This window comes from Cuculus canorus, chromosome 3 (assembly GCF_017976375.1).
Source record: "Cuculus canorus isolate bCucCan1 chromosome 3, bCucCan1.pri, whole genome shotgun sequence".
Classification (NCBI taxonomy): Eukaryota; Metazoa; Chordata; class Aves; order Cuculiformes; family Cuculidae; genus Cuculus; species Cuculus canorus.
Genome location: NC_071403.1, coordinates 120,559,160 through 120,584,626, shown reverse-complemented (window position 1 = coordinate 120,584,626; position 25,467 = coordinate 120,559,160). Strand labels below are relative to the sequence as shown.

The 25,467-nt window shown below is 45.7% G+C and overlaps 1 protein-coding gene across 6 annotated transcripts in view; it reads left to right on the top strand.

Annotated features, from left to right (window-relative positions):
• Window positions 1–25,467, top strand: part of RUNX2 (RUNX family transcription factor 2) — a 221,399-nt gene that overhangs the window by 175,767 nt on the left and 20,165 nt on the right. Inside the window, exon 7 of one of the 6 annotated variants that reach the window (XR_008448936.1) lies at window positions 20,785–20,902. The exons of the other annotated variants lie outside the window; for them this stretch is intronic. The gene's annotated coding sequence lies outside the window, so the exon portion shown is untranslated. The remainder of the gene's footprint in view (window positions 1–20,784; window positions 20,903–25,467) is intronic. 6 annotated transcript variants of the gene reach the window in all.

Genomic DNA, 25,467 nt, shown 5'->3' with positions numbered 1-25,467 from the left:
TTTAGTGGAAGAAATTGTGACTTCAGAGAAAGTACAAACAAAGCGGCCTGTTTGTTTGTGCGACTGCTTTCTCACAGGAGAACAACCAAGAAGCATGGAAAGCCTTGAGTGTCCTCCATGGTTCGTGTTTGTAGCCGTGATCCAAAGAGGACAGAACAAAGACTTTCCTATTTATAGCTGAGTGACCGAAAGCAAAAGCGCCCAAGTGATGAAAAGGCACAGCCTACCATTGTTGAGGCTTCTGAAAAGAACACAAACCATGGGTTATCAAAGAGCAGTAACAAAAAGGGGTTTGCAGTGTTGAAAATAAATGATATTTTTCTACTGAAGCCACCATCCCACATAATCATTTTTTCTGGATTGGTCAGACTTCATCAGAGCAGTGGTTATAGACGAGAGGGAGGTAGGAAGAGAAACACTACGTATGTGTGGAGGAAGTGCTCAGCAAACCCCACTGTCTTATTCTTTCCATTTTGCAGGAAATGCCGATACTATGTGTCAGAGTCAAACTGTTATATGACATCACCAAAAGGGTAGGCTTTGCTCTAAGGAATAAGATAAGCTCTGCTGTTTCTGCTAACAGCTGCTTTTGATGTTTATTTTTTAAAATAAATTATATGCAATCAATAAATATGCTGTTTCATCTACTATACCAGGTCTTATTTGACATCTTCAAGGCCAGTTTGGATGGGGCTTTGGGCAGCCTGGTCTAGTGGGATGTGTCCCTGCCCGTGGCAAGAGGGTGGAATTAGAATATCTTTAAGGTCCTTTCCAACCCAAACTATTCTATGATTCTGTGATCTTGCCACATTATCAAATGACTCCTTCTCTCTTCTGTGTTCTATTTACACTACTACCAAGGTGTTGGGAAATCAGGCTTACCTAAATACATTGTAAAGAAAGGGAAGTTGTCGTGTCACACACGTCTTTTTTTTTTTTTTTTTCCTTCTGAAACAGCGTTTTTCTGAAAAAAAAATTATTTTGTCAAAGTGTCTTTTTTCATTAAAGTCTTTTTAAAGCTACATGTAGGGAGGAGGGAGTGAAAGTTTATTTGACTCATGGTTTCTGACAGGAAACTTTTTTTCCCTAATTTTAACTTTGCTTCTTCCTTGGGGCTTTCTGGTACTACGACAAAACTGCTGAGCAACGCAGCCTCATCCCAGGAGCCAAGTCATAATGCTTCAAAACCCAGTGTTTATGCCAGAAGAAGTTAAGCCTGACCAGGACTTAGCTTACAGGGGCTCAATTTATATGCAGCAGCGTTACAATCTGCTATGAGAGCGCATCTGCTCTACCTCACCCCCACCTCCTTAACGCAACATCTCTGTTAAACTGGCCTGCATTGGTGTCTGGCATCATGTAAGGGTTGTCTTGGACTTGTTACTGGGATGAGTTGCTGGGAGCTAGGAGTGCTAGAGGAGCCAGAGCGACCAAAGGCTGGGACTTGGTTGTGAGGAGGGGTCCTGTCCAATATGGGAGCAAAAGGGCCTTGCAATTGATGGGACTTGGGCAGGGAAGAGCTGAAGAGTTGGAAATGTCCTATTAATTGATCACCTACCTCAACAGAGCTAGGCCCACCTAGTCCATTTGCGAATCTGACTTTTCAGCTGAAAGACCGAGGGTGGTGAGTCCCTGACCCAGGCTGCCCAGAGAAGCTGTGGCTGCCCCATCCCTGGAGGGGTTCCAGGCCAGGTTGGATGGGGCTTGGAGCAGCCTGGGCCAGTGGGAGGTGTCCCTGCCTGTGCCAGGGGTGGAACTGGATGGGCTTTGAGGTCCATTCCAACCCAAACCATTCTATGATTCTATCATTCTCAGATGGGACCTGCCACAGTCCCTAAAGATACCTGCGTGTTGTCATTGCCAACTTAGGGAGAAGAGTCAAGGATCTGATAGGATGGGACCTTTAGGAAAATGTCAGCCAGACATCTCCGGGTGGACAATTTGAGCTGAGATTGTCATAAGAGCGAGTTTATATTTGTCTATTTGAATATAAAAGAAAGGTAAACGCCTTTCAGGGAGAGAGGGAGGAGCTGTATAAATATATGTAAATTCATTTGAAAGAGAGGCCCACACTGGGGCATAGAACGTGCATAGTGGCCAACACTCCCTGCACTTGCACAGCTCCCACAGCACTCTTGCAAAAGCCAGATTTCAGAGGCAATAGGATTATGTGTGAGGCTCAGATGGAGGCAAGGTGAGATAAAAGAAGACTGTAGTCTTAAACGGCACGACTATCCGGACATGTCTCCTCTCAACCCAACCATATGACAAAGCAAGAGGCGACACTGAGAAAGCAGAGGAGCCCAATCCAGGGACAGATGGTACTGAGTAAAGGTTTTGCTAAGATGAAAAAAAGCCCTTGAGTGCAGGGCACGTTAAAGGAACTCTATGCGCTTATATCCCACGAGTGAACCAATTTAAGGGAAAAATGAAAACAGAATTCAAGCTCTCAACCTGATTTATTCTTCCTGCAACTGGAGCAAACAAGGTTAAAATTTACCTTGTCCCTCCCTAAGCCACTTCCACATCTGGTGTTTGTGAGAATGATGTGGATGGGGCAGGTGTGAAGGATTTGGGTTGGTCTTGATCGAGACTGTCAGCTTGCTCAGTGCTACGACTCTCAAAATCAGATGGTTAAGCTCAGAACCACTACTAAGGGCTGCAGCGGCTGGCACTTCAAAAAATACTTGCTAATTCCCTCAAAGATGACATCAGTACTTCTGGTTTTGCACCATTGATTGTTTGTTATTAGCCTGGACTTGCCCTGGCAGAATTGTTAGGAGAGGCCTGAGCTAGCTGTTGGCACAGCTGAGGAGCCGGCACATGCCAGGGACCATTCCCAGTGGGCAGTTTGGATCTGACCACCCTAATCAGGAGGCTAAAGTAAATACCAGGGACATGGTCAAGCCATGCCTGTTACCTTCTGTCCAAAGAATGGATCCTGGTCCTTTTCTTTTAATGCGGCCAGGCTTATTTGTTTTGTTGTCTATCCAAAGCATTTAGCTGCACTCTCTCATCAGTGCCTGTGTGCTTCCCAATCCACGAAGTATTTATCTTTGCAACCCATCTGGTAGGTAGGAGAGAGCTATTAACCTTATTGAAGTGAGGGGGATGAAGGCAGAGGAAAGTCTTTCTGTATACCAACGCACGGCAGCACAGTTGGATGAAACTGATTCTGAGCAAGTTAATGAGGTTAAACATCTTAAAGACATAGTGTGGACATTGAAAATGTAGTTAGCATATGCCCGTTTCTTGAATCAGCTTGTCGTTTCCCAGCGTGGAAGCTGTGGTGTTATGTCTTCACTGGGGTTTTGACCCATACTAAACAGTGGAGATGCACCTACCAGTGCCACAACCGCACCGATGCTGGGCTGGGAGTGTGGGCACACAAACAAGTTGCTGCAGGGTAAACAAGGGTGTGAGCTTTCTCTTCTCTTTCTCTGCTGTACCTGTGTGTGCTTGTTACCCCGAGGTAGTGACGGCAAGTATCGGGTATCGGGTACCCACCCCCTCTACTATGGCAGAGCAACCTTCTCCCAGGCTATCAGGGGGTGAAGAAACAACACTTCAGTGGTGGAGGTGACTCAGCTGGAGCCATAGCTCACCCTGTAGGAACTTGTTTATATGCTCGTACAAAGTGACTTGCCCCAAGATCACCCAAGAGCTCTGTGGCGAAGGCAAGGGTGTAACCGGTCTCTACTGAACCACCCACCTTAACCACCAAGCTGCCCTTTCACATCATGTTATTAACGAGCGTATTTCTTAAGCACCAGCAGTGTGTTCATAGCTAGGAAAAATATAAAGGAGCTATAAGCTTTGACTTGCCCTCTGTTCCACCCGTGTCAGATGGCCACTGAAATGAAGAGGTGTTTATTTTCCTGGAAGTGTGGAGTCTTATGTCAGCTCGCACCATAGGAAGTAATTTTGCTGGGGGTCTGATCCTGCCATGGGAGAAAGGGATGGTGCTTTTGTTTCTGTTTTACTCTGAGTGTGGTGCCGGCACTCTCGGCATACCTGGGAAATTATCCCACTTCGCAGCCAGCACTGGTTCCTGGCCACCCCTGCTACACGCCAGGCTAAATTGGGAAACTAAACTCCTTTTTTATTTCCCGGTGTACGGTTGGCCTCCCCACCTTGCTGCTCATGAATGCCTTGCTGAGTTAGCTGTGATTTGGAAAATTAATTGACTCAGAGCCTACTGCTGAAGCAGCCTCAAACGCAGAACACCCAAGACGCGGTGGTAGCAAGGTCAGAGGAGGTGGGAAGTTTTGCAAGAGAGGTAGCAAGCAATAAGCAGAGCAGAATACGGCCACTGGTGGGGAAATGTAAAAGGAAACTATTCAGATCAGACGCAGCCATGGGAGACAAGGCAATGGGACCTTGGGAGGCTTTGGTATTTATTGGGGAAGCTGGCAGTGCCTGCGGCAGAGAACGCCCCCGGCTCACCGTGGGAGGTGAGGGTCTCCAGAGACCCCTTGCCTCTAGCCAGGATGTGCAGAGAGCACCCTGAGGACCATCTCCTGTGAGTGCAGAGAGCAGCATCTTTGCCGTGCAAAGAAATCTTAAATTATGTAGTTCATCTCAGGCATGCCATCTGCTTGGGAGTCAGCCCCTCAAGAGAAAAACGGAACAAGGGCCAGGTACAGCTCCGGGAGGGCTTTCCTCTTGTGGCTTCAGTGCTTTTGCTTTTAGTTCATGAATCTTCACAGAAAAAAAAGAGCTCCCGAATCACACCTGTTGTCCATGGTGCAGAGTATGCCAAAACTTCTGCCTGCCCTGATTTACCGAGGTTCTGCTCTTCAGAAGTAGCCAGGGAGCGAAATCCCTTTGTTACTGAAACGCCTTTGCAAAGCCCCTCTTCAAGGTCCGTTGCTGTGTAACCCTGAGCAGGTCATGCAAGTGGGACGGTTCAGACACGCAGTGGAGTGCTGGCAGAGTAATCCCTTCCCATTCTCGGCTGGCTGATGGGCAGGGATGATCTGCAAGCTTTCATTCACCTCGGCTTGTGAGGCAAGGCGACACATCCTAAACCGCCGGTGAACGTGTGCTCAGCTAAATCCCATTAATTCCCATTTGAGGTGGCCCAAGGGCACATGCACAGACAGTTACGGAGGCTCAGCTGATAGAGAGATGATTTATTAAGCCGCTGTCACTCCTGCTTTTGAACTTTCCCCGTGTGCACAATGAGGAGGATGCTGACATTTCCGAGCAGCTTGGCGTGGAGGAAAGGCATTTCTGGAGGCTGAGTAGCTGATATTTGTGAACGCCTATGCTCGTCTTGACCGTGCTGCAGGCACGAGGGGAAGCAGGGAAGCATATGATATGCAAAAGCTGGTGTCTCATCCTCAATTTCTTTGGGACCAGGAGCTGGAGGTGCTATCTCAGGAGCTGCCAAGTGGGATGGTGTAGGCTAATGTTGGGGCTGGGGAGTGGATGCTTGCCCAATGGCGGAAAAAGCTTCCAATTGATCTGATTTAATTGCAGTTTTGCACGGCTTTGTCGCCAAACAAGCATCAACTGGCTTGTCCTTCAGAACACTTTGCCACAGTGAATGACACAGATCTCCCTCCAGGAAAGTAATATGGAACGAACCTGCTTTGGGATAACCCTGGGAATATGCAGCAAAGATGGAAAAAGCCCTTTGCTCTCCTCAGGTCATAGAGGCTGAGCCAGAAGGTCAGCTGGGGTGGGAGAAATGAGGAAAATCAACATTTCCTCCCCTCATCAATTGGTCTGGATCAAGTCTTCTCATTTCTCAGGTGCAGGGCAAACTGAGGCATGGGACACATCGGCAATTTCTGCTGATGTTCAGCTTGCTGCTGCCTGCAAGCTTTGCGGCATGTTTTAAAGCTAAATTGTGCAAATGAGTTTGTTTGTTTATCATGTGAAAAGGGACCCTTTGTATACAGCTACCAGCTTGCTGTGGCACAAGGTCGCAGAGCAAGCCTGTGACAATGCTGGCAACCCAGCTCCTGGACTCCCCTCCTAGTGTCTATTCATTGCTTGTTTAGGGTAATGAAGAGCAGACTAAAGGAATTGGGGTTGTTTGCTTCAAGAAGCTGTTATAAAAAAAACCCTACTGCAATCTAATTCTGGCCTGTGCAGTGGAGAGCAAGTTTCCTGAGCATCTTTGCTTTACAGACTTCCCCAGATCCAAATGTTATACAGGTTCCTATTTAGGTCTAACTTTTAAAGCAGTTGATATCAAGCAAATAACGATTTGTTACGTCTTTCCTCACTGTTGTGCCAGTGATACCCGCTGCAGATCGTTCCCTGGTGTATGGGAAAGGGCAGGCTGGGACAAACAGCCCCTCAAACGCTCAGGAGCATCGTCCTCTTTGCTTTCCCAATTGATTTCATCATAAACGGGCTAAGCCAAAGCCTTTATGAAATTCAAGTCTGGCTTCATATTTCACTGAAAAACCTTTAAGAAAAGCCATTTTTCATACTTAAGACTTTTTCAAATCTCCTCTAACCAGTTACATTCTGCATTGTATCTTTTGAATCTGGCCATTGTCCAACGACAATCCTTAAAATCCCTTTACAGTTTTGAAGGAAAATACAAGCCCTCATTTACCACTGGATCCAGCCTGAAAATAAAAGCTTAATGCCTTGACAGGCCTGGATATTTTTTTGGGTCCTAAGTCTGATTTATGGTGGTAGCCAGCAAACCAGGCTGGTGAAATATTTGCTGCTGCTCGCAGGGATCTGGAAAAATGAAGTGTGAAGTTCTGAAGAGAGCAGGCAACAGTTCTCCAGTCACTAAACACTTCCAACGAGTTGGCAGCGGAACAGAGCTGTGGTCTGAAAGATGAACCTCAAAGGAATAGGGGAGGGGAGCAGTGCTGCACACAGTGTCAGAATATTACTGCAGCCTAAAGCTTTCCATACATTCCTGACATCGAGAGGGAAAGAGAAACATTTCCTTCATTATTTATTTATTCTCTTTTTCTTTCTTTTTTTTTTTTTCCTTTCCCCTGCAGGGGTTTCACCCCAAGTAGGGAAAAAAAATTAGAAGTAACTACAGGAGCATAGGAAGCTGCTTAAGCCCACCGTAAAAATGTGCCGATTAAAAAAAATACATATGATCTGGTTAGGGGAAAACAATTGCTTGGGCTCTGCTCGTCACAGAGCAGTCTCAATGAGCAAGGCTGTGGCGAAGCATCTCTAGCAGTTCGAAGTGCCAAAGCCCTGCAATCTGTGGGCGTGGGAGCTGCGATTTTCATTCCCATGAAAAGGGAATTTCCTAGAGGTAAAAGTGAGGTGGGGATTTTCAGAGCGTTCTTGGAATGAATCACCCCAGCATACGTTTGCCAGGTTAAGCATGTGGCTGCTTCGCTTTATTTTCTTCAAAGGGAGTTAATATTCATCCCTATCATGTAGATCATACGGAGACAGAGATAGGCTGATAAGCGAGGTGTATTTCAGTACTCAGCGTTGCAGTGATCGGTTTAGCCCCTATGAATTAACTTGGTTTCCAGTGTTCACACTGGATAAAAGAACCAGCACTGGGAAAGCTTTCTGGGGCAGTGAAATGAGGATGAGCAAGCTGTGAGAGGCTTTCTTTGCCCACTTGCACCTCAGAGGAGTTGTCCCTCTCCTTCTTATCCAGGTCCATCCCATCCCAGCTGCTGGGGACGCTGTGAAATTAAAGATCCTATCCCATCCCCGCTCGCCTAGCAAAGCCCACAGAGGTTTTATTGCCCCCAGGCCCAGGAGAGGTGAGGTTGACTTCGCCCATCAGTCATGCTGGTGCACGTCCAAAGTAACCCTTTTGGCTTGGACAGGTCCTTTGAAATGACAGTGGCAAAACTGGGGAAAATTTACTCTTCTTCACATTCACGGAAATGAGGACGGGATTTATTTTGGGGTTTGGTGGGGATTTTTTTTCTTTAAAAAACATGAAAAAAGGGGTACTTACCGTTTTAGTTTAAAGCTATCTGAGGTCAGGAGCTAGGGTGATACAACAAAGCCCTGCTTGTTTCCAAACACAAGTTTTTGGTTTAGGGAGGAACAACTGCACGTTTTGGCTGCCTTTATAGCAGGGGAATGTTCTGCCTCTGCCATGGCATGGACCGGGCTGGAGAACCAGCCAGCAGCCTCCTAACCCAACAGACAAGGTGTAGTATTACTATTATCATTATTTTCTTGTTATGAAATGGTTCCCTTTAACAGTAGAAGCATTTACGAGACATGCTCGCAGGCAAACTCGTCTGTACCACAGCCACGCAGCCCCAAACCCACACCGTCTGTCACACACAAGCACTCTGTGCCACCCACGCTCCTGCACAGCCGCTACGCAAGCAGGGCTTGATGCTCACACAGACTCAAACAAACCGAAACCGATGGTCGCTGCTGTACGCCCACGTGGATGTAGCCAAAACAGGGCCTTTTAGTCTCGCACGTCCTTCCTCCTGCTGCGACCTGCAGCATCCCGGCATCAAAGTGCAGAAAAACCCAGCCTGAGCTGCTCTGGGGTTTGCAGTGCTCGTCTCATCCAGGGGAGAGGACAGCCGTCACGGCCGTGTGTGGAGACAGGCTGAGAGAGTTGGGGTTGTGCAGAAGAGACCTTAGAGCAACCTTCCAGTGCCTGAAGGGGCTCCAGGAAAGCTGGGGAGGGACATTTTCCAAGGGCATGGAGTGATAGGACAAGGGGGTGTGGCTTTAAACTGGAAGGGGGAAGATATAGATTAGACATTAGGAAGAAATTCTTCCCGCTGAGGGTGGGGAGGCCCTGGCTCAGGTTGCCCAGGGAAGCTGTGGCTGCCCCATCCCTGGAGGGGTTCCAGGCCAGGTTGGATGGGGCTTGGAGCAGCCTGGGCCAGTGGGAGGTGTCCCTGCCCATGGCAGGGGGTTGGAAATGGGGATGGATGCCTCAGGAGTATCCCTGGACTGTGGGATGACCCATCCCACCAGCACTGACTGCTGGAGGTTTCTCTCAGAGGAGCTACTCACTTACCTATACCCAACACATGTTGGGTTTCTCTTCCAGTTTTGCTTTTCTCTCCTCTCCCTGCTTCCCTGGGCTTTGAGGCCCATTTCAACCCTGGATTTACAGCTTCTGAGCTTTTCTGTAGTGGTTCCTGGCTCTAGGAGAGCTCCAGCAGACAGTTTACCTCGTGGCTGGTGAGTTCCCTGCAGCACCAGGGGCAGGAACCCTCATCCCTCGGGGTGGCCTCAGGACCTGGCATGGATAGATGCAAGGCATCAAGTGGTATCAAGAGGAGACAGGTGGCTTTTTGTGCTAGACAACGTCAGCAGGCACCTAAACACCTCCTAAAGTGTGGTCCTGGGTTTCAGTAAAGCAGTAATAAGAGCTGAAATGGTGCTGTGAGCAGCCAGGAGGCTGCACAGTGCCTCCATGTGTAGGGACCAGGGGCACGTCCATCACTGAACCAGAGGGGTTAAGGCCTGAGCCATCCAGTTCCCATGCTGTCACGTTCTGGCAAAGCATTCCTGGGCGGCTTTATGGGCTCAGAGAAGTTGTGAATGCCCCACCATCACAACTGTTAAATGTCAGATTGGATGTGGCTTTGAGCAACCTGATCTAGAGGAATTTGTCAACTGCCCATGGCAAGTGAGGTGGAACTGGATGATCTTTACGGTCCCTTCCAACCAGAACGATTCTATGATGCTCTTGTTCGATGTTGGCTCATACTGTGCCTGGGTGACACCAAGAGCAATCCTCTTGCATTTTTAGCAAAATCACTCTACTTGTGATTAATGATAAAAGTATCAGCAGGGTTGGAAGAATTACTTTGCTATGCATTCACCCAACACACAGTCACCACATGCGTGATAACCCTGGTAAACTGCTCAGCTTTGTACGTGTAGGAACACCAAATGACATTTTTCTCATGGAGTCCTTGAAGCCGGCACGTGTACCTTGACTACCTGGCTCTGAGTAGGTAGGAAATCAAATCCTGTGCTTGGGTTTGAAGTTTCTCGAGATGTTTGAAAGGCAGTCTTTCCTATGAAGAAGTTGAGAAAGGTCTCTTTCCTATAAGCAATTTCCAGAGGAAATAGTCCTGGCCTCACTTCATTGGGACGTCCATCCTGAGCCTCACCCCAAAGAAAGACCCTTTTGTTGAGCAGAACAATGCATCCTGGTAGGGAAGTGGGATCAGCTCCCTCTTGCAGGGTAGGGTTTCTCTCACCTACCTTTAGCTGTCTAAAACCTAGGTGTCTGGTCTAAACCCGTCATTCAGCCTTCCGCTAATGACCCTAGGGAGATGGAGGCACCTTTTCAAGGCTGTTCGCTCCGTCTTCAGGCAAAACAAATTGCTCTCGGGAGGTGGCTGGCTCTCCCATGGCTGAGGGGAGCCCTCGAGATGGGCTCTGTGCAGACCGCTGGCGTGGCAAGAGCTAATTAGGTGAGATGGATCCCACCCTGAGGAAATCGAGGTAGCTAATGAGTTGCTAGAGTATGTGTTTGTGGAGAGCTTGCCCGCACAAAGTGTGACCAGGCTGGAGGCTCTTTGGGTAGCTGGAAAAGATGAGGACTGAAAAGCTGAGTGTTACAAGCAAGTCTTTTTTTTTCATTCTGATAGCCATACCGTGCAGCTTTGCTGATGATCATCCACTGACTCGGCTTGTTGCATCTCATTTCACACCTCAACGGCAAGATACTGGGGAACTTCAAGATACGTGAGAAATCAGCTCATGCTTTAAGCTGGATTTTTAGGCATAATAAAAATTAAGCAAGAACCCTGTTTTCTTCTGAATTCCTACAGAGCAGGAATTCAATACCTAATCCCAAATAAACCCCTTTAAGTTTTGCCAATAGCATATATAGGATAAAAAAACTCATTGCGAGTACAAAATGACTTGATTAGGGGCTTTTTTAAAAGATTTCCCTCTAAAAGTCACATAATCCCACTACTTCTTGTTGAAAGAGGATTAAGCACTCTCTTTTTTTTCCCCTCCACAAGTGTGTGTTAATCTAACCTAATCGGACACCCTGGCCTGGGACGGATGTGTCTGCTTTCAGCACTTCAGCAGCCCTGTCTTTGGAGGCTGGGAGCGCGGAGGATTTAACAAGCAGCTTGTCGGGCGTTTGTTAGTTCTTCTAAAAGGTGATTATTGCCAAATGCATATTCTTGGTGGCTCATTAAATGCTTTCACGTGACAAATCCATGCAGTATTTTCTGTGTATGAACCTGGGGCTGTCACCGTTTAGAACAAAATACTAAATATTTACTGGCAAGGCAAGCTACAAGTATAAATATTTATACCAGGGTACAATAAAAAAGTACCATAAAACTTGTATGTTATAAAGAATTTATGTGTCGAAACGGTCGAGGCCATTACAAAAGATGTGCTATTTCATGGTTATATTATGTGCAGAGATCGCAGTGTTTAGGTGTTTAATTTACTGCTATTTGGCCTTCGCCGTTTGACTCATTAATCTGTCAGGTGAAGGAGTCCTAATTATATTTCTTGTAACCTGGTAAACTACAGAGAATCGTGCTCATATGGGGAATAGATCTTGAAGATTTACTGATCTGTTGCTAATGGTCCCACAGGGCTTGAAAATAAAAAAAAGTAAATACAAGAGCAGAAAATGTATGTAAAGAGGTTCTGTCTTCCTAATTATTGTGCTAAATGTATCTTATTGTGCCGAGATAAGAGGAGCACAATCAACAGTTTATGTGAAACTACTCACAGGATGCTTTTGAGGCAGTAATTGATTTGGCTTTGTGCAGTGAGGCTGCCTGCATCCTGAAATCAACCCCACTCTTGAGGTGACCAAGGAACCTGTGTCACCTTGCTGCTGGCTGCTGATCCACCGCTCTCCTCGCTCACCTTCTGCTGGGTACCAGCCAGCACCTTCAGTGGGATGAGTTCAAGGTTGTGTAGCAATGATCCCTTTTTTCTGACTTTGACAACTATTTTACGTTGCCACAAAGCTCATGGTTGATGGGGAGGTCTGAAAAATGCTCCCTTTACAAGTGAGTTGGTGGATACGTTAGAGTGGCCTCCCAGTACCTGAAAGGGCTCCAGAAAAGCTGGGAAGGGACATTTTATAACGGCATGGAGGGATGGGATGAGGGGGAATGGCTTTAAATTGGAAGGGAGGGGATTTAGATGATACACTATGAAGAAATTCTTCCCGCTGAGGGTGGTGAGGCCCTGGCCCAGGTTGCCCAGCGAAGCTGTGGCTGCCCCATCCCTGGAGGTGTTCAAGGCCAGGTTGGATGGGGCTTGGAGCAGCCTGGGCCAGTGGGAGGGGTCCCTCCCCATGGCAGGGGGTGGGACTGGATGGGCTTTAAGTCTCTTCCAACCCAAACCATCCTATGATGCTGTGATTATATGGGTCTGCGAGAGAAGAAGCGGTTAGCTCAGTGTTAAATAGTAACCTGGCATTAAAGGGTGCAGTCTAAATTTTGCTTTTCCTGGCTTATGTGGATTTTCATGGTCTGCATCTGCCCTTACGGTAATATGTCCCAGCCCACCAGCTCTGAGCTGCAGTATCTTGGGGAAATAGCACTGCTATTGCCTTTTCTTATGCTGGGCACCCACTGCTGGCCGCTGCCACAGGCAAGATATTGGACCAGACGGATCTTAAACCTGACCCAGCTATTTATATATAAGTTCTATATATAAAAGTCAGCTCCCCAGCTGAGGTACTCATGGGTAGTGTCTGCTGCGAGTCCAGTAGCAAGACACAGGGCAAAAGGCAAAGAGAATAAAGGGAAAGAAGTGAGGATAAGGAGGAACTCTGGACTTCTGGATTGTCACTTGTGATCTTGGACCATAAAGATGTCCTGTCCCTAGTTTTTTCTTTTTTTCTTTTCAATATACTTCTTGACACTGCAGACACATGGGGCCCGTCTGTGGGAGGATCATGGGTTTATCGATAACAGGCGGAGCAGGGATGTTGATGTCCTGTTGATGAGGTGCCATGAAAGTGAGCACAACGGTAAAAATCAGTCCTACCTGTTGTAGGTACCTTGAACTCCTCATATCTCTTATTCTTTTCTTGTTGCATTGCTCTTGTGGTTTTCATTCTATATTTTAGGCTTTGGGAAACGCATTGTGACCTAGGACACCCAGGGGTGGTGGGAACAGCTGCTGGGTGAACACGGGTGCTTGTGAGCTGGGGAGATTGGCAAGAGTTCAGGTGATCCTAGAAGTAAACCACGCCACTTACCACAAAAGAATAGAAAAAAAAAAACAACCCAACATTGCGACCTGTGGGAAATTCCTCCGTGGCCGCAGCTCTGACACGCAGTTTCGCTCTGAGGAGCTCAGAGTCGTGTTTTTACGGTCAGCGATGAGCACATCACGCAGAAAGCGCAATGGAAAACAGGTGTGGGGACTCATGTCTTCAGCAAGAGTGACCCTTTTAGGGGCACGAAAAACTATTTCTCACCCAGTATGTGGAAGTTATATATTCACACACAGCCCTTTGTAGACAGCTGTGGAAATCCCTGCCACAAAGAAGTCACTGTCTAAATCTTTTACTGTAAAGTGAATAAGAAAGTGAAAATGCGTAGTGCCTAATACATAGATTTTTTCAAAAGACCTGTCGATGTAAAGCCTGTGGACTACACACTCAGTATAAACTAAGGTAGAGATGCTGAATTATTCTGTTTTACACCAGTGAAGGGGCTGGCCCTATTATCCTCTATAAGAGTTTGATCGATGTTTTCCTCTGGCTCAGCATTTGATTAATACCATGGACTAGCCCATAAAGCAGGCTTTGGAAACTGCAGGATGTGATCCATTTAATCAGTTTGTCAGTTTTATTTTGGGGACTTAACGGAAAAACAAAACCCTCTGCATAGCTATTGATTTAATATGCTTTGCCTTATATTCCCATGAAGGCAAATGAATAAATATTTCTGATGCATAAAGTGCTGGAAGAGCTTTATCGCTATGTTCGGGAACAATTCATGTGGGAGGACTGTAACAGGCGCTATCAGTGTATTGTTAAGTCCTTTTGAATGCTAGCAATGAAATAGATACTAAAATAACATTAATATGAAAACAAATGCAGAAACATATGCTTACATTTACATAAACATACCTCTGGGAGCCTTTTGCATCATGTTCGTTTTCAGAGCTATTTAAAGATAGCAGTGTTCCTCCCAAACCCATTTTTCTATCTTAGGCTGATATGAAACTGGAAATGTTAGGTTGTGACTTATCTGAAGAACTGTCTAGTTGGGGCCAGGTGCTTCCAATGGTTGTAAAGAAGCGAGTGAACCTGCCAGGCAGCAGAGAAAAGCTCTGTTGGTCCAATTCAGGAGGAGATGCAGCGTTCCCATGAAATGGGAAGGTTTTAAACACACCGATGTATGGAACAACTATATTAATTTCAAGGCTGAGCTGGACTCCAGTCTGGTTGCCTCTGGAGGGGTTCACCTCACTCGCTTCATACGGTGCAGATATCTCACTCTCTGAGATAGTCTTTGCTGAGAAACTGGGGCTGAGGGCTTGAATCAAGTGCTGTTTCTTCAGGTGAGATGAATTACACTGTTGAAATGTCTGTTCCTCTCCTGGGGCAGGGTGGAGAACCCAGGAAGGTGCCTGGCTCAAGTTTAATGTTTACTTTTCATCGGAGAGTGTTCTTCCTTCTAGAGGGAAGGGTATAAAGAAATATATCAAAGGGAGAAAATGAATGAATTCGGTTGGCAAGGCAGAACAGTACCAACCCTAAACATACTACTTTTTGAAAAGTCAAGCTGTGGACATTACTTAATAGTTTATTCTACCTTAATTTAAGATGCTTGGCGATAAATTTTTGCATTTACATTACAAAAACTGATTTATGTATATACTTTTGACATAATCCTATTAGCCTAGCTAAACATAAATGAGAGTTTCCATTTGGGTTCATGCTGGTTTAATTAAGTCACTAGAAGAATGCAACTTCTGATGGAAATTCCTTATGCAAGATTATTGCACAAGAGCAAAATTTTTGTTGATTACTGATGGTAAATCCAGCAAGTTCTGCTTAAATATTGGTTTCCTTTTGCTCTGTAGCTTAATTTATTGCCTGTGCTGTTTCTGAGCTGTGTTTCAGTAGCAGGTCCTCCAGACCTCCCCCATGGGACTTGTCTTAATTTACAGGCACCTACCAAAGCCCAGGGCAGCGCTACTGAGAGTGAGGACGGCAGGAGTGAACAGACTGCATGGCAAAACATGCTCTGCGAAGTTTAGCTCTCTGCCAGGCGGGCACAGCTAAGCTGGTGATCCCAGGCTGCCTGTATACACCGTGGAAAAAAAGCAATCCATTCTGGAAAGATTTAATTTAGATCTAATTTAGGTAGATGCTTTGGGATAAGGTAGATTGAGCATTGCCATTTTCTCACCACTTTCCAATGCACTAGGATGACTGGGGCTAAAGATCGCAGTGTAATGAGATAACGTTACCACTCCCATTTGTTACTATGGACTTAATAATATTGCTACTCTTCAGGCTCATATGGAATCATAGAATGGTTTGAGTTGGACAGGACCTTATATATCATCTAATTCCAAACCCCTCACACAACCAGGCTGCTCCAAGGCCCATCCAACCTGACCTGGAACCCCTCCAGGGATGGGGCAGCCACAGCTTCCCTGGGCAACCTGGGCCAGGGCCTCACCATCCTCAGCGGGAAGAATTTCTTCCTAATGTCTCATCTAAATCTTTCCCTCTCCTGTTTGTAGCCATTCCCCCTTGTCCTATCACTCCGTGCCTTTGTAAAAGTCCCTCTCCAGCTTTCTTGTAGCCCCTTTCAGGTACTTGAAGGCCATTACGTTGTCTCCCCAGAGCCTTTTCTTCTCCGGGCTGAACAGCCTCAACTCTCTCAACCTCATAGCAGAGGTGCTCCAGCCATTGGATCATTTTTGTGGCCTCCTCTGGACTCATTCCAACAGTTCCATCTCCTTCTTATTTGGGGGATTCCAGAACTGGACACAGGACTCACAGGAGCAGAGGGGCACAATCCCCTCCCTTGACCTGCTGGCCACGCTGCTTCTGTTGCAGCCCGGGATTCGGGTGGCGTGATTTGTGCTAGATTGCTGAGGGGTCTTAAAAGCATGTTTTCATCACAGTCACTGATTCAGCAACAAGCTGACATGTGTGTGAACCTCAGGGGTGTGATGAAATATAAAGGTAGATGCAAGCTGGAAATCCTTCCCCCATGTATTCAGTGAAAGGCAACCACCCCTCAACACCAAGAGCTCTTAACCCCGTGGGGAAGGGATGCTGCAGCAAGTGATCGCTGTCTGCTGTTGATAAATGCTTCATGCTGGGTATTTGGTGCTCTGGAAATGGAAATGAAATTATTTAAAGCGGTCACTTGCTCTTGTTATCGATTATAAGATGGATAAGATGTGCGTTCAAGAAATACGGCTGCTGTGAGCTACCTCTCCAGAGGAATTCTCTGTCAGTGTGCAGAGCTGAGAGTGGTACAAGCCAGGAGTTCTTGCTTTTCATAATGAAAACATATGATCGTTTCTGCTCTGGGCCCTCATTAGTGGTAGAACTGGTTATACACTTGGCCCGCAGCATTATTCCTCATGGAAAGGTTGTCTTCTCACACTGGAGCCCATCTGGGTTGCTTCCAACCATCCAGCAATCTAAGGCTTAAGGAAAGTGAGAGGTGGGATCCGTGAGCTCTTATGCAGACACCTCTCAGACACTGTAGTAGCTCAGAAATTTTTGTTTTATTTTGTTTTGCTTTACTTTTAAATGCTGATTGTTAAGCAAGCTGCAAGGATAAGAGGAAGGGTACATTTCCTTTACAAAGAGATCTCATATTTTTAAGCTGAAAGAGGAGAGAAGGAAGAAATTCTTCATGCTGAGGATGGGGAGGCCCTAGAACAGGTTAGCTAGGGAAGTCGTGGCTGCCCCATCCCTGGAGGGGTTCCAGGCCAGGTTGGATGGGGCTTGGAGCAGCCTGGGCCAGTGGGAGGTGTCCCTGCCCATGGCAGGGGTGGGACTGGGTGGGCTTTGAGGCCCCTTCCAGACAAAACCTGATTCCCTCATCAAACTTCTCATCTGAAAAAGCAGAAGGGTAAGGAAGAATTAGGAAAATATCCTATTTAGCTAAACAGAACCCAAGTCTCTTTTGACCTGTAGGAGAGAAACAGAAGGGCCACGCTGCTACGTATACATATTTATATACGAGATTATAAGTTTTTACTAAGTCAAGAAACAAGTCCTTCACCTCCTGAGAGCCACTTACTCTCCCATACTTTACGGTGCTACCACTGCAGGCTGCGGAATTGCTACAGCATTATAATAAAAATAAACCCATCTAGCCCTGGGTATGTACTGTTCGCTTAGTCACAGAGTGGAAATGCAGCTACCTCTAGGGTGGAACAGAGGAACCACCCAGGTGAGCTTCGCTGCAATATTACCTCTCCAGGCTGGAGTTTTTCAATGCTCCGCTCACAAACCCATTATTAAAAATATTAACTTGTAGAGACCTGTGTTAGTGTTAGAGTACAACTGCCCATATAGGAAGATCTTTGTTAGAATATTTTCCTTCGGTCAAATCTCATTATTCCTAGAACTTCTCTGATACAGATAGTAAACTCTTTCAGTGCTGTTTGTAGTAACATAATAATTTGAGGCAAGAAAATTATGGCTACTGTAAGATACACTGGGGTATATCGTGTTACTCCCTTTGATTAACCATTTCAGTCCGTTGTAAACAAGAAGGCCAGTTCGAAGCAAGCAATGTAAGCGGTGCAGTATTGGAGCACAGTTGTTAAAATAATCCCCCAGCCGGTTATCCCTTTCTGATCTTTCAGAAAGGAAAAATATTCCAGTTGAGAATGTGAAATCTAAGAGGAAAGTGAGAAGGACCTTGTATTATTCTCCTGGCATGAGTAGGGAGGATGAAGTGATTGACAGGACTGTGTTTATAGCTCCAACATGGGAACCACTAATCCCTGTTAAATCTCCTGAGAACCAACCGATCCTCGCCGCATCGCACAGGTCAGGGGAAACCAGGAAGCTGCAGGGTACGAAAATCCTGAACCACGTGTCCTGTTAACCAATAAAATCTGGATTTGGGCATTCTCCCCCTGCAGAACTCCATTTTCGCTACTGAAAATCCCCGGATATATCTGAGGTGCATCTCTGTGGTGGGGGTCCAGCGCCAGTCAGACCCAGGAATGCAGGTCCCTTCCTGCATGGGGAAACCATCCATGCCTCTCAGAGGGTGCTGCCCCGCTGCCGCCCATGGGAACTGGGGCAGCCCGTACCCAAGTTCTCGGAGCGCAGTAGGAGGACTGTTAAGTGCATATAATTACTCATGTAAGCATGTATTTTCAGGATCAAGGCCTAACCTTTTAGCTACTGGGCATGCCTCCTTATTCTTATTAAAAACAACGATTTTATTAAAGTAGCGTTCTGGCACCTGTTGTAGCAGACATCTACAATTAACTGACCACGGCACAATCCCCTATGGGGAAAGACCCCGGTGTGCATCAGCTGCCTCCCTGTCCAGCTCAGCCCAGAATGCAGCTGGGACTGCCCTGGGAGGTCCTCGGAACAGCAACACAGGGGATCAGTATGGCACAGAGCACTCATTTTTCAGAATAAAAGCAGCCTAGAAGGGGAAAAAAGAGAAAATCTCATCCCCAAGGTTTTGAACAGAGTTTAGAAGGTCAAGCTGAGGAGTTAATGCTTCATACAAGACATGAAAACTACACAAAACCAGAGTTATTTTAGCTATTTCTTTAAGAAAAGGTGAGCTGTACCCTGAATGGTCCTATTTCTCCCTGCTGACTTTCAACCTAGAGTAGGTTCCTAGGTGTGGGCAGCTACACTGCAAATCTCTGCTTTTCGTTGCACGAGGCTCTCTGGCTGTTGAGAGCAGCACCTGAAGCATCATGAATGGACAGCAAAGCCCTCAGGGCAGCAAACAGTGGGCCATGCCAGGACCTGAAGGTACTGTCAGAGGTCTCAGGGGTGGGCTGAGAATATTGACTCAGCTCCTCTAAGATCTGCTAAAGCAAGCCACAAACTGTCCATGCTGTGCTGGTGTTTATGGAAAGCTGCCTCTCGCTCATTAGCAAAAGAGATGGAGAAGGGCAGAAAAGGGAGAAATCGTGCGGTTTCTACTGCTGGAGACCTGAAGATTGGAAGTGACTTCCAGACCCCCTGCAGATGGATCTAGCTGGACTGTGATTAGGAGCTCCACAGCGTCTGAGCTGGTGGCCAAACCACCATCACAAGGCGCTGCAGCCACAGGGCTCATCTCATCTCTCTGCAGGTTCATGGGGCCTTGGGCAGCCTGATCTAGTGGGAGAGGTCCCTGCCCATGACAGAGGGGCTGGAACTGGATGATCTTTACTGTCCTTTCCAACCCAAACTATTCTATGATTCTATGTCTATTCTATTGTCTTCCCGTTTCTGCCTACAGTCTGCCTCCTGCCTGTGTCCAAAGCAAACCTCTTTCCCCGACCGTGGGACTTGGTTGAAAATTCAGCAGCTCTATCTAAACTAAGTGTACTCATTGCTTGAAAATGGGAAAATTCTGGTCAAAATAAATGGCATTTGCTAAATCATACTGCAATTCAAGAGCAGGTTTTGGCCCTGGTCAGGAGCACAATAGTCCATATCTCAAGGATGACCAAAATACCCATTTCTCAAGACAGGACCTCTGTTTTCCCTATATTCCCGGACATGCCAGTGCCTTGCAAATCTCTTTGGCATCAGGGCACATATATGGTCCTCACCCAGGTCATATAGGTTACATAAATCCAGGATTGATTGTCTACTGCCCCCAACAGCTGCAGGGAAAAATAACATCTGCATCGACAGCTCCAAGCACAACCCCCCAGGAGACCGAGGCTGTGCTTCCCAAGAGTTTCCCACATCATTGAGTTTGAAAGGGACCCGAGAGTAAGAGCCACTGTTCTGAACACAGAGAAAATAAAAGCTGAGTGCAACATTTACAATTGTAAACTTGCATGTTCTTGTTCTAAAATTTCTCTTCCACTACTCGATTTGATACACGAGTGCAGAGGAGTCTCCTCGTGCTTCCGGAAGAGATGACTGTGTAGGGAGAGATCTTTGTAGCTTGCCATCAAAGCGGCAGGCAGACAGCTGGGGAACATCCACATCTGGGTGTGCTGGTGTTCTATTGCGTGATGCATTCCATATAAATTCCATATGGAGTCAAAATCATTTTGGATTTGGTACCTCCTCCAAGCCAATAGCTTAATTAGGGGTGTTTTGTTTTGTTGTTTTCCTAAAGGAGAGCTGCAGTCCAAGTGAATTATTCTGGGTTTACACATTGCTGTGCTCTTAATATCAAAGCTTTTGTTTGGCTGGAGGCTTCCTTCCCTGTGGGGAAAGGGTTGCTGTGCGAGTGCTGTAGGTTACACAATATTTTCCCAACAGAAAAGCAAAGAGTGTGAATTGGAGTCTGTTGTGATAAAACACGAGAGGAAGTCCAAAGCAAGTCTGTGTGGTAAAGGGAGACTACAAATAGATAACATGCGGAGTCTCATGTCACATAACTATTTCAGACTGAGCCCGGTGGCAAATTCCTGTATGCCTATTAGAGCAAGAAATGGGAAATCAGATTAAAGAGAAATATTCACAAGATGTCCATTTACAGTTACAAAATAGCCACTTTGATGATAGAAATGTTCTTGGCTAGATTCAAATGGCCATCTCTTTGGATTAATTATGTCCCTGAGTAGTGATCTGAACTGGGTGTTATACTTTCATGTAGTCAGAAGAAGTCTCTGCCTAAAAAACAATGGCAACCTGAATAAACAAGACTGATAAAAAATGGAGAAACAATCAATTTTTTTGTTGTCCAGGTCGGAGATGGCAAAGATAGACTGCGTGGCTCTGCCTTGGTTACATAAAGCTGGGAAATAAATCCAAGCTGTCCCATCCTCAGCCCACTTTATTATCCTTCTTCTCCAGAAACTGAAGGTAACTACCAAGAGAAGGTTCCTGACAGTGGGTTTTAATTAGCTGGTAGAACGGTTTCTCAAAGGAAGTAACAATTCCTTTGCGGGGACTTCTCTTGCTATTAACTCAAAACATTGGTTTTTCCTGAACAAATGCAATTAGGCTGAGACCAACTTGCTCCCCATTTTTGATCTAATGTTACATAAGCTAAATGGGGATATAGTACATATTGTTAGGAAGGATTGTTTGCATGAAGCAGTCATAGCAATCGTAATAATGTTATGAGTGACAGAGGAAATTATTCCCTTTTCTCTTACTCTCTGATTGCTGCCGTAGGAATCCTGTACCTGTGTCCATCTCTGCCTTTGTTCTACAGGGCAGAAATGGGGTGCAAAAAAGTTTTGCAAAATAAGCAGACTTCCTCCACCAAAAAAATAGCTGAGCTATTAATTTCCTTCTCATTTCAGTATGCCATGCACGCTTTCTGCACCACACATTTACTTAGAACCATCTTCATCGGAGTGGAAAATCTGACATGTAATTTTCTGTGGGATCATAAAAATGCAGGATGGAAGCCTCTGAGCAGCGTGGTCTTTAAGGAGCAGTCATCCATTGAGCGAAAGTTATACCTAATGTTACAGCATCTTGCTGATAGATGGCATAAAACAAATTTGTTACTTCGAGAGTCACGCTGATTGGCTTCACACTGTGTGCGCATGGAGAAAGACATCTAGACTCTCTTTTACCCAGATGAAATTCCTAAGTCAATCAAATAAACATAGTAATAATAAGGTTAATCTGGTCTTTACTCATTCAAGAGAGAAAAGCAGAGATGTGGATCTAATTACATAAATATTGTAAAATCAGTTTGCATTTATCTCTTTCCACATTTCCTTGGTACAGCCCTGGTTCAGCGTGCTTAACACAGTCCTTTTGGTCTGAATGATTTAATTTTGATGCTAAAACCATTCAAGATTTGTTTGAACAAGAAAATCTTGTTTTCTTTGGAGCATTTTGAAGTCGGCATAATTACAGTGTTGCAAATGTGATGCTCTGCTTAAGGAGCTGTCAGCATTTCCATGTTAAACCTCTGTTTTCAGGGGTTAACAGAATTGCCAGAAAGAAGAAAAAAAAAAAAAAGAAAAAGAGGGCTTTTGGAAAAGAGGGGTCCATTATAGCCTCAAACTTGGTCTTTAGGTTTTTAATCCAGGAGGGAGGTTTCGAAATCAAATTGTGCAAAATTAATTTATGCTGCATGCTTGCAAAACTGCTCGTCACTCTTTTTACGCTTCTCTTTTAGAAAAAATATATCAGCCCACAATAAAGTCCACTTATTTTCCTTGCTTCTACTGTACACTGCTCTTTAAAGCTAATGCCATTTCCATACAATACCCCCAATGTAATATGCCTTAGAGGCAGCATAGATTGAATAAGTGACTTGGAGCCAGGGACTCCCAAGTTTATAATTTAGCCTCTGACTCACTGTGTGGCCTCAGGCAAACCACGTAACTTTTATGTCCTCATCTATGGTATGGTCTCAATTTTCCATTGTGTTGCACAACTTGTAAGGAGCTTAACCCGATGGTGAGTGGGTTACAGGATCCTGGTAGAAGATATGAGACTCTCACAGCTTCCATTTGTGGGGTTTTATCTGTTCAGTTCAATCTGCAGATCAGTCTTCACCGAGCTGGTCCTGGTGGGCATTTGGAGGAGGTGTCTCCATCTGTGATTTCCAAGTTGTTGATCACCAAGACAGAGAACAGTCTGTCTTGGTGCTAGTACTGAATTAATCATAGAATCATAGAATAGTTTGGGTTGGAAGGGACCTTAAAGATCATCTGGTTCCAACCCCTCACCATGGGCAGGGACATCCCACTGGATCAGGCTGCCCAAGGCCCCATCCAACCTAACCTTGAGCACCTCCAGGGATGGGGCAGCCACACCTTCCCTTGGCAACCTATTAATTAATGCTCTTCACAAATTTAAGTAGAATAACTGGGAGGTTGCTTGGCTGAATGTATAGACTGGTTTGCACCGGACTTGCAGGCGGCTCAGCTGATGTTGACCCTTTCTGTGCTTCTTCAGCTCTCCTCAGCTCTTTAGGTGTTTCTGTACTGTCCCTTCACATGTGAGATTTTCCTCTATCATAAAACCATTTGCATACAGTGAAGAGTCAAACTCCTGTGACATATTATTCTAGTCACGTGGATAGGAGAATATAAACAGTGGATGGGGGATGGAGAGACTTTTTCTTGAAGAACAGGAACCCCTAGGAAGCAGGTCCTTCAGCATTTAGCGAGGCCTGGCAAGGACCCCTTTGCAGCAAGTCCTGCCTTGACGTAAACTTGTGAATGATATCGCATATGTGGGATCACGTGAGTAGGCATATCATTTAGAAGGGTCCATTTTGGTCATTATTTCCAGTCCTCTGTATTGCAGGCAAATGTACAGTGGCATTAAATTCAGATGTGTCTGTAGAGCATTTGCTGTGCAGGTCTCTACGCATACCTTCTCCTAGACCCCTGTAGACATCTAAAGATCTGCAATGAAAGACCAAGCATTGCAGAAGGAGAACAAGACTCAGTAGGCTGCTAGTGGTCTCAGTCAAGAACAGGGCAAACACACTGAGACTGGGCAGATTTAAAGAGACAGTGGGTCACAGACAGCCTTCTCCTCTCCGAAGGGACCTTTATTCAGCTAAAAAAGGATCATGAACACTCCGGCTTCAAAAAAACATCCTCCCTTCTTAATCCCCTGTCTATTCACTCTGCCAATATCTGATCACTTTTCGACCTCAGGCAAACGTTTGTCTTGTACAACATCTAGCAGCACAAGCCCCGAGGATTCACCACACATTTTGAGCAGAACCACGTTTTTGCTTTTTTTTTCTTTTTGAATCTGCCACTTCATAGTTTCATGTGGTGCCTTTGTGGTCTTGTCCTGGAAGACAACTTACCTCAAATGGACTCTCTAATGTCCTCGCCCTGTTCTGCATATTGCCCTTGTAGCAATGCTCATGTAGTCCTCGTATTCTATCTGTGGAGTGGGAATAGAATCATAGAATCACAGAATCATAGAATCAGAGAATCAGGGAATCAGAGAATCATAGACTGGTTTGAGTTGGAAAGGACCTTTGGGTTGTAAAGGCTCGTGGGAATAGGACCAGGGGGAATGGGTATAAACTGGAGAGAGGCAGATTTAGACTAAACATTAGGAAGAATTTCTTCACCATGAGAGTGGTGAGACACTGGCCCAGGTTGCCCAGGGAGGTTGTGGCTGCCCCATCCCTGGAGGGGTTCAGGGCCAGATTGGATGGGCCTTGAGCAGCCTGATCCAGTGGCATGTTCCTGCCCATGGCAGGGAGTGGAACTGGTTGATCTTTAAGGTCCCTTCCAACCCTAACTATACTGTGACCTTAAAGCCCCTCCAGTTCCCCCCCTGCCATGGGCAGGGACACCTCCCACCGGCCCAGGCTGCTCCAAGCCCCATCCAACCTGGCCTGGAACCCCTCCAGGGATGGGGCAGCCACAGCTTCCCTGGGCAGCCTGGGCCAGGGCCTCACCATTCTCATGGTGAAAAAATTCCTTCTTATGTCCAGTCTAAATATAACAGTGTACAGTACCACCTAATGTATACGGTATTATGAAACAAAGGAAATCCCACCGTGATCCAGCATTCCCTGCCAGTTATCAAGATAGCAGACATGTCACTAAACGAGGATGTGGATTTGTGTCCTGCCTTTAAACATTCATTTTCACCTTTAATTTCGGTCCCACACTGATCTGTTGGAAACTTTTTTTTTTTCACATAATACTTGTAGAAAAATCTTTTCTTGTGAATATGGGAACTACTGTGAAATATTTTGTTTATTAGGGCTGTTTCAACACCAGACTCTGTTTGCAGTTGCTCTTCATTCACCTTTTGGAAGTTGTGTTCCTCTCGGTGTTTTCTTGCTGGCTAAGCTTCCTTGTTGGAGGGAATCTCCATTGCTTCACAACAGATATGCAGCTCTCAACATGTATGTGTAACTCCAGCTAAAGCAGTCACCTGTCAGGCTGGTTTGACCTACAATAGTTTTAATTCACTTAGACCTGACCTGAACAATTTTCAGATCACATAGACCCCAAGCTTAATGCTTTCCTTCAGCTCTCCTGAAGGAAAATGGAAACATTACAGGAAAAACAAGATTTTTCCTAGGAGTAGTACTGTCTTCATAGAAAATTGGGTTTAAAAAAGGGAAGAGAAAAATGGGAAGGTTATGAGGCACTCTACTTAGCCATTCTCTTGAGTTAATGTGAATGCTGTGGAGCTACACTGCTATAGCAAAAAGGAAACCCTTACAATCCACAGGAAACAGTAAGGTTTTAATTCAGCATTACACTAATGAAGAGGTTTTTCTTCTGCCGTCTAGTCAATACCAGCCAGCCTACCAACTCGCCCGACAGAATGTGAGATAAGCCTCATAAAATTAGAGTACTTTACCAAAATCAGAGTGGATGATAACCTTCTAAAATAATACCTACAAGGCACTGTACAGATGGGAAGCTGGTGGAAAGAAAAGTCATACTCCTTTCTACTGGAGAACA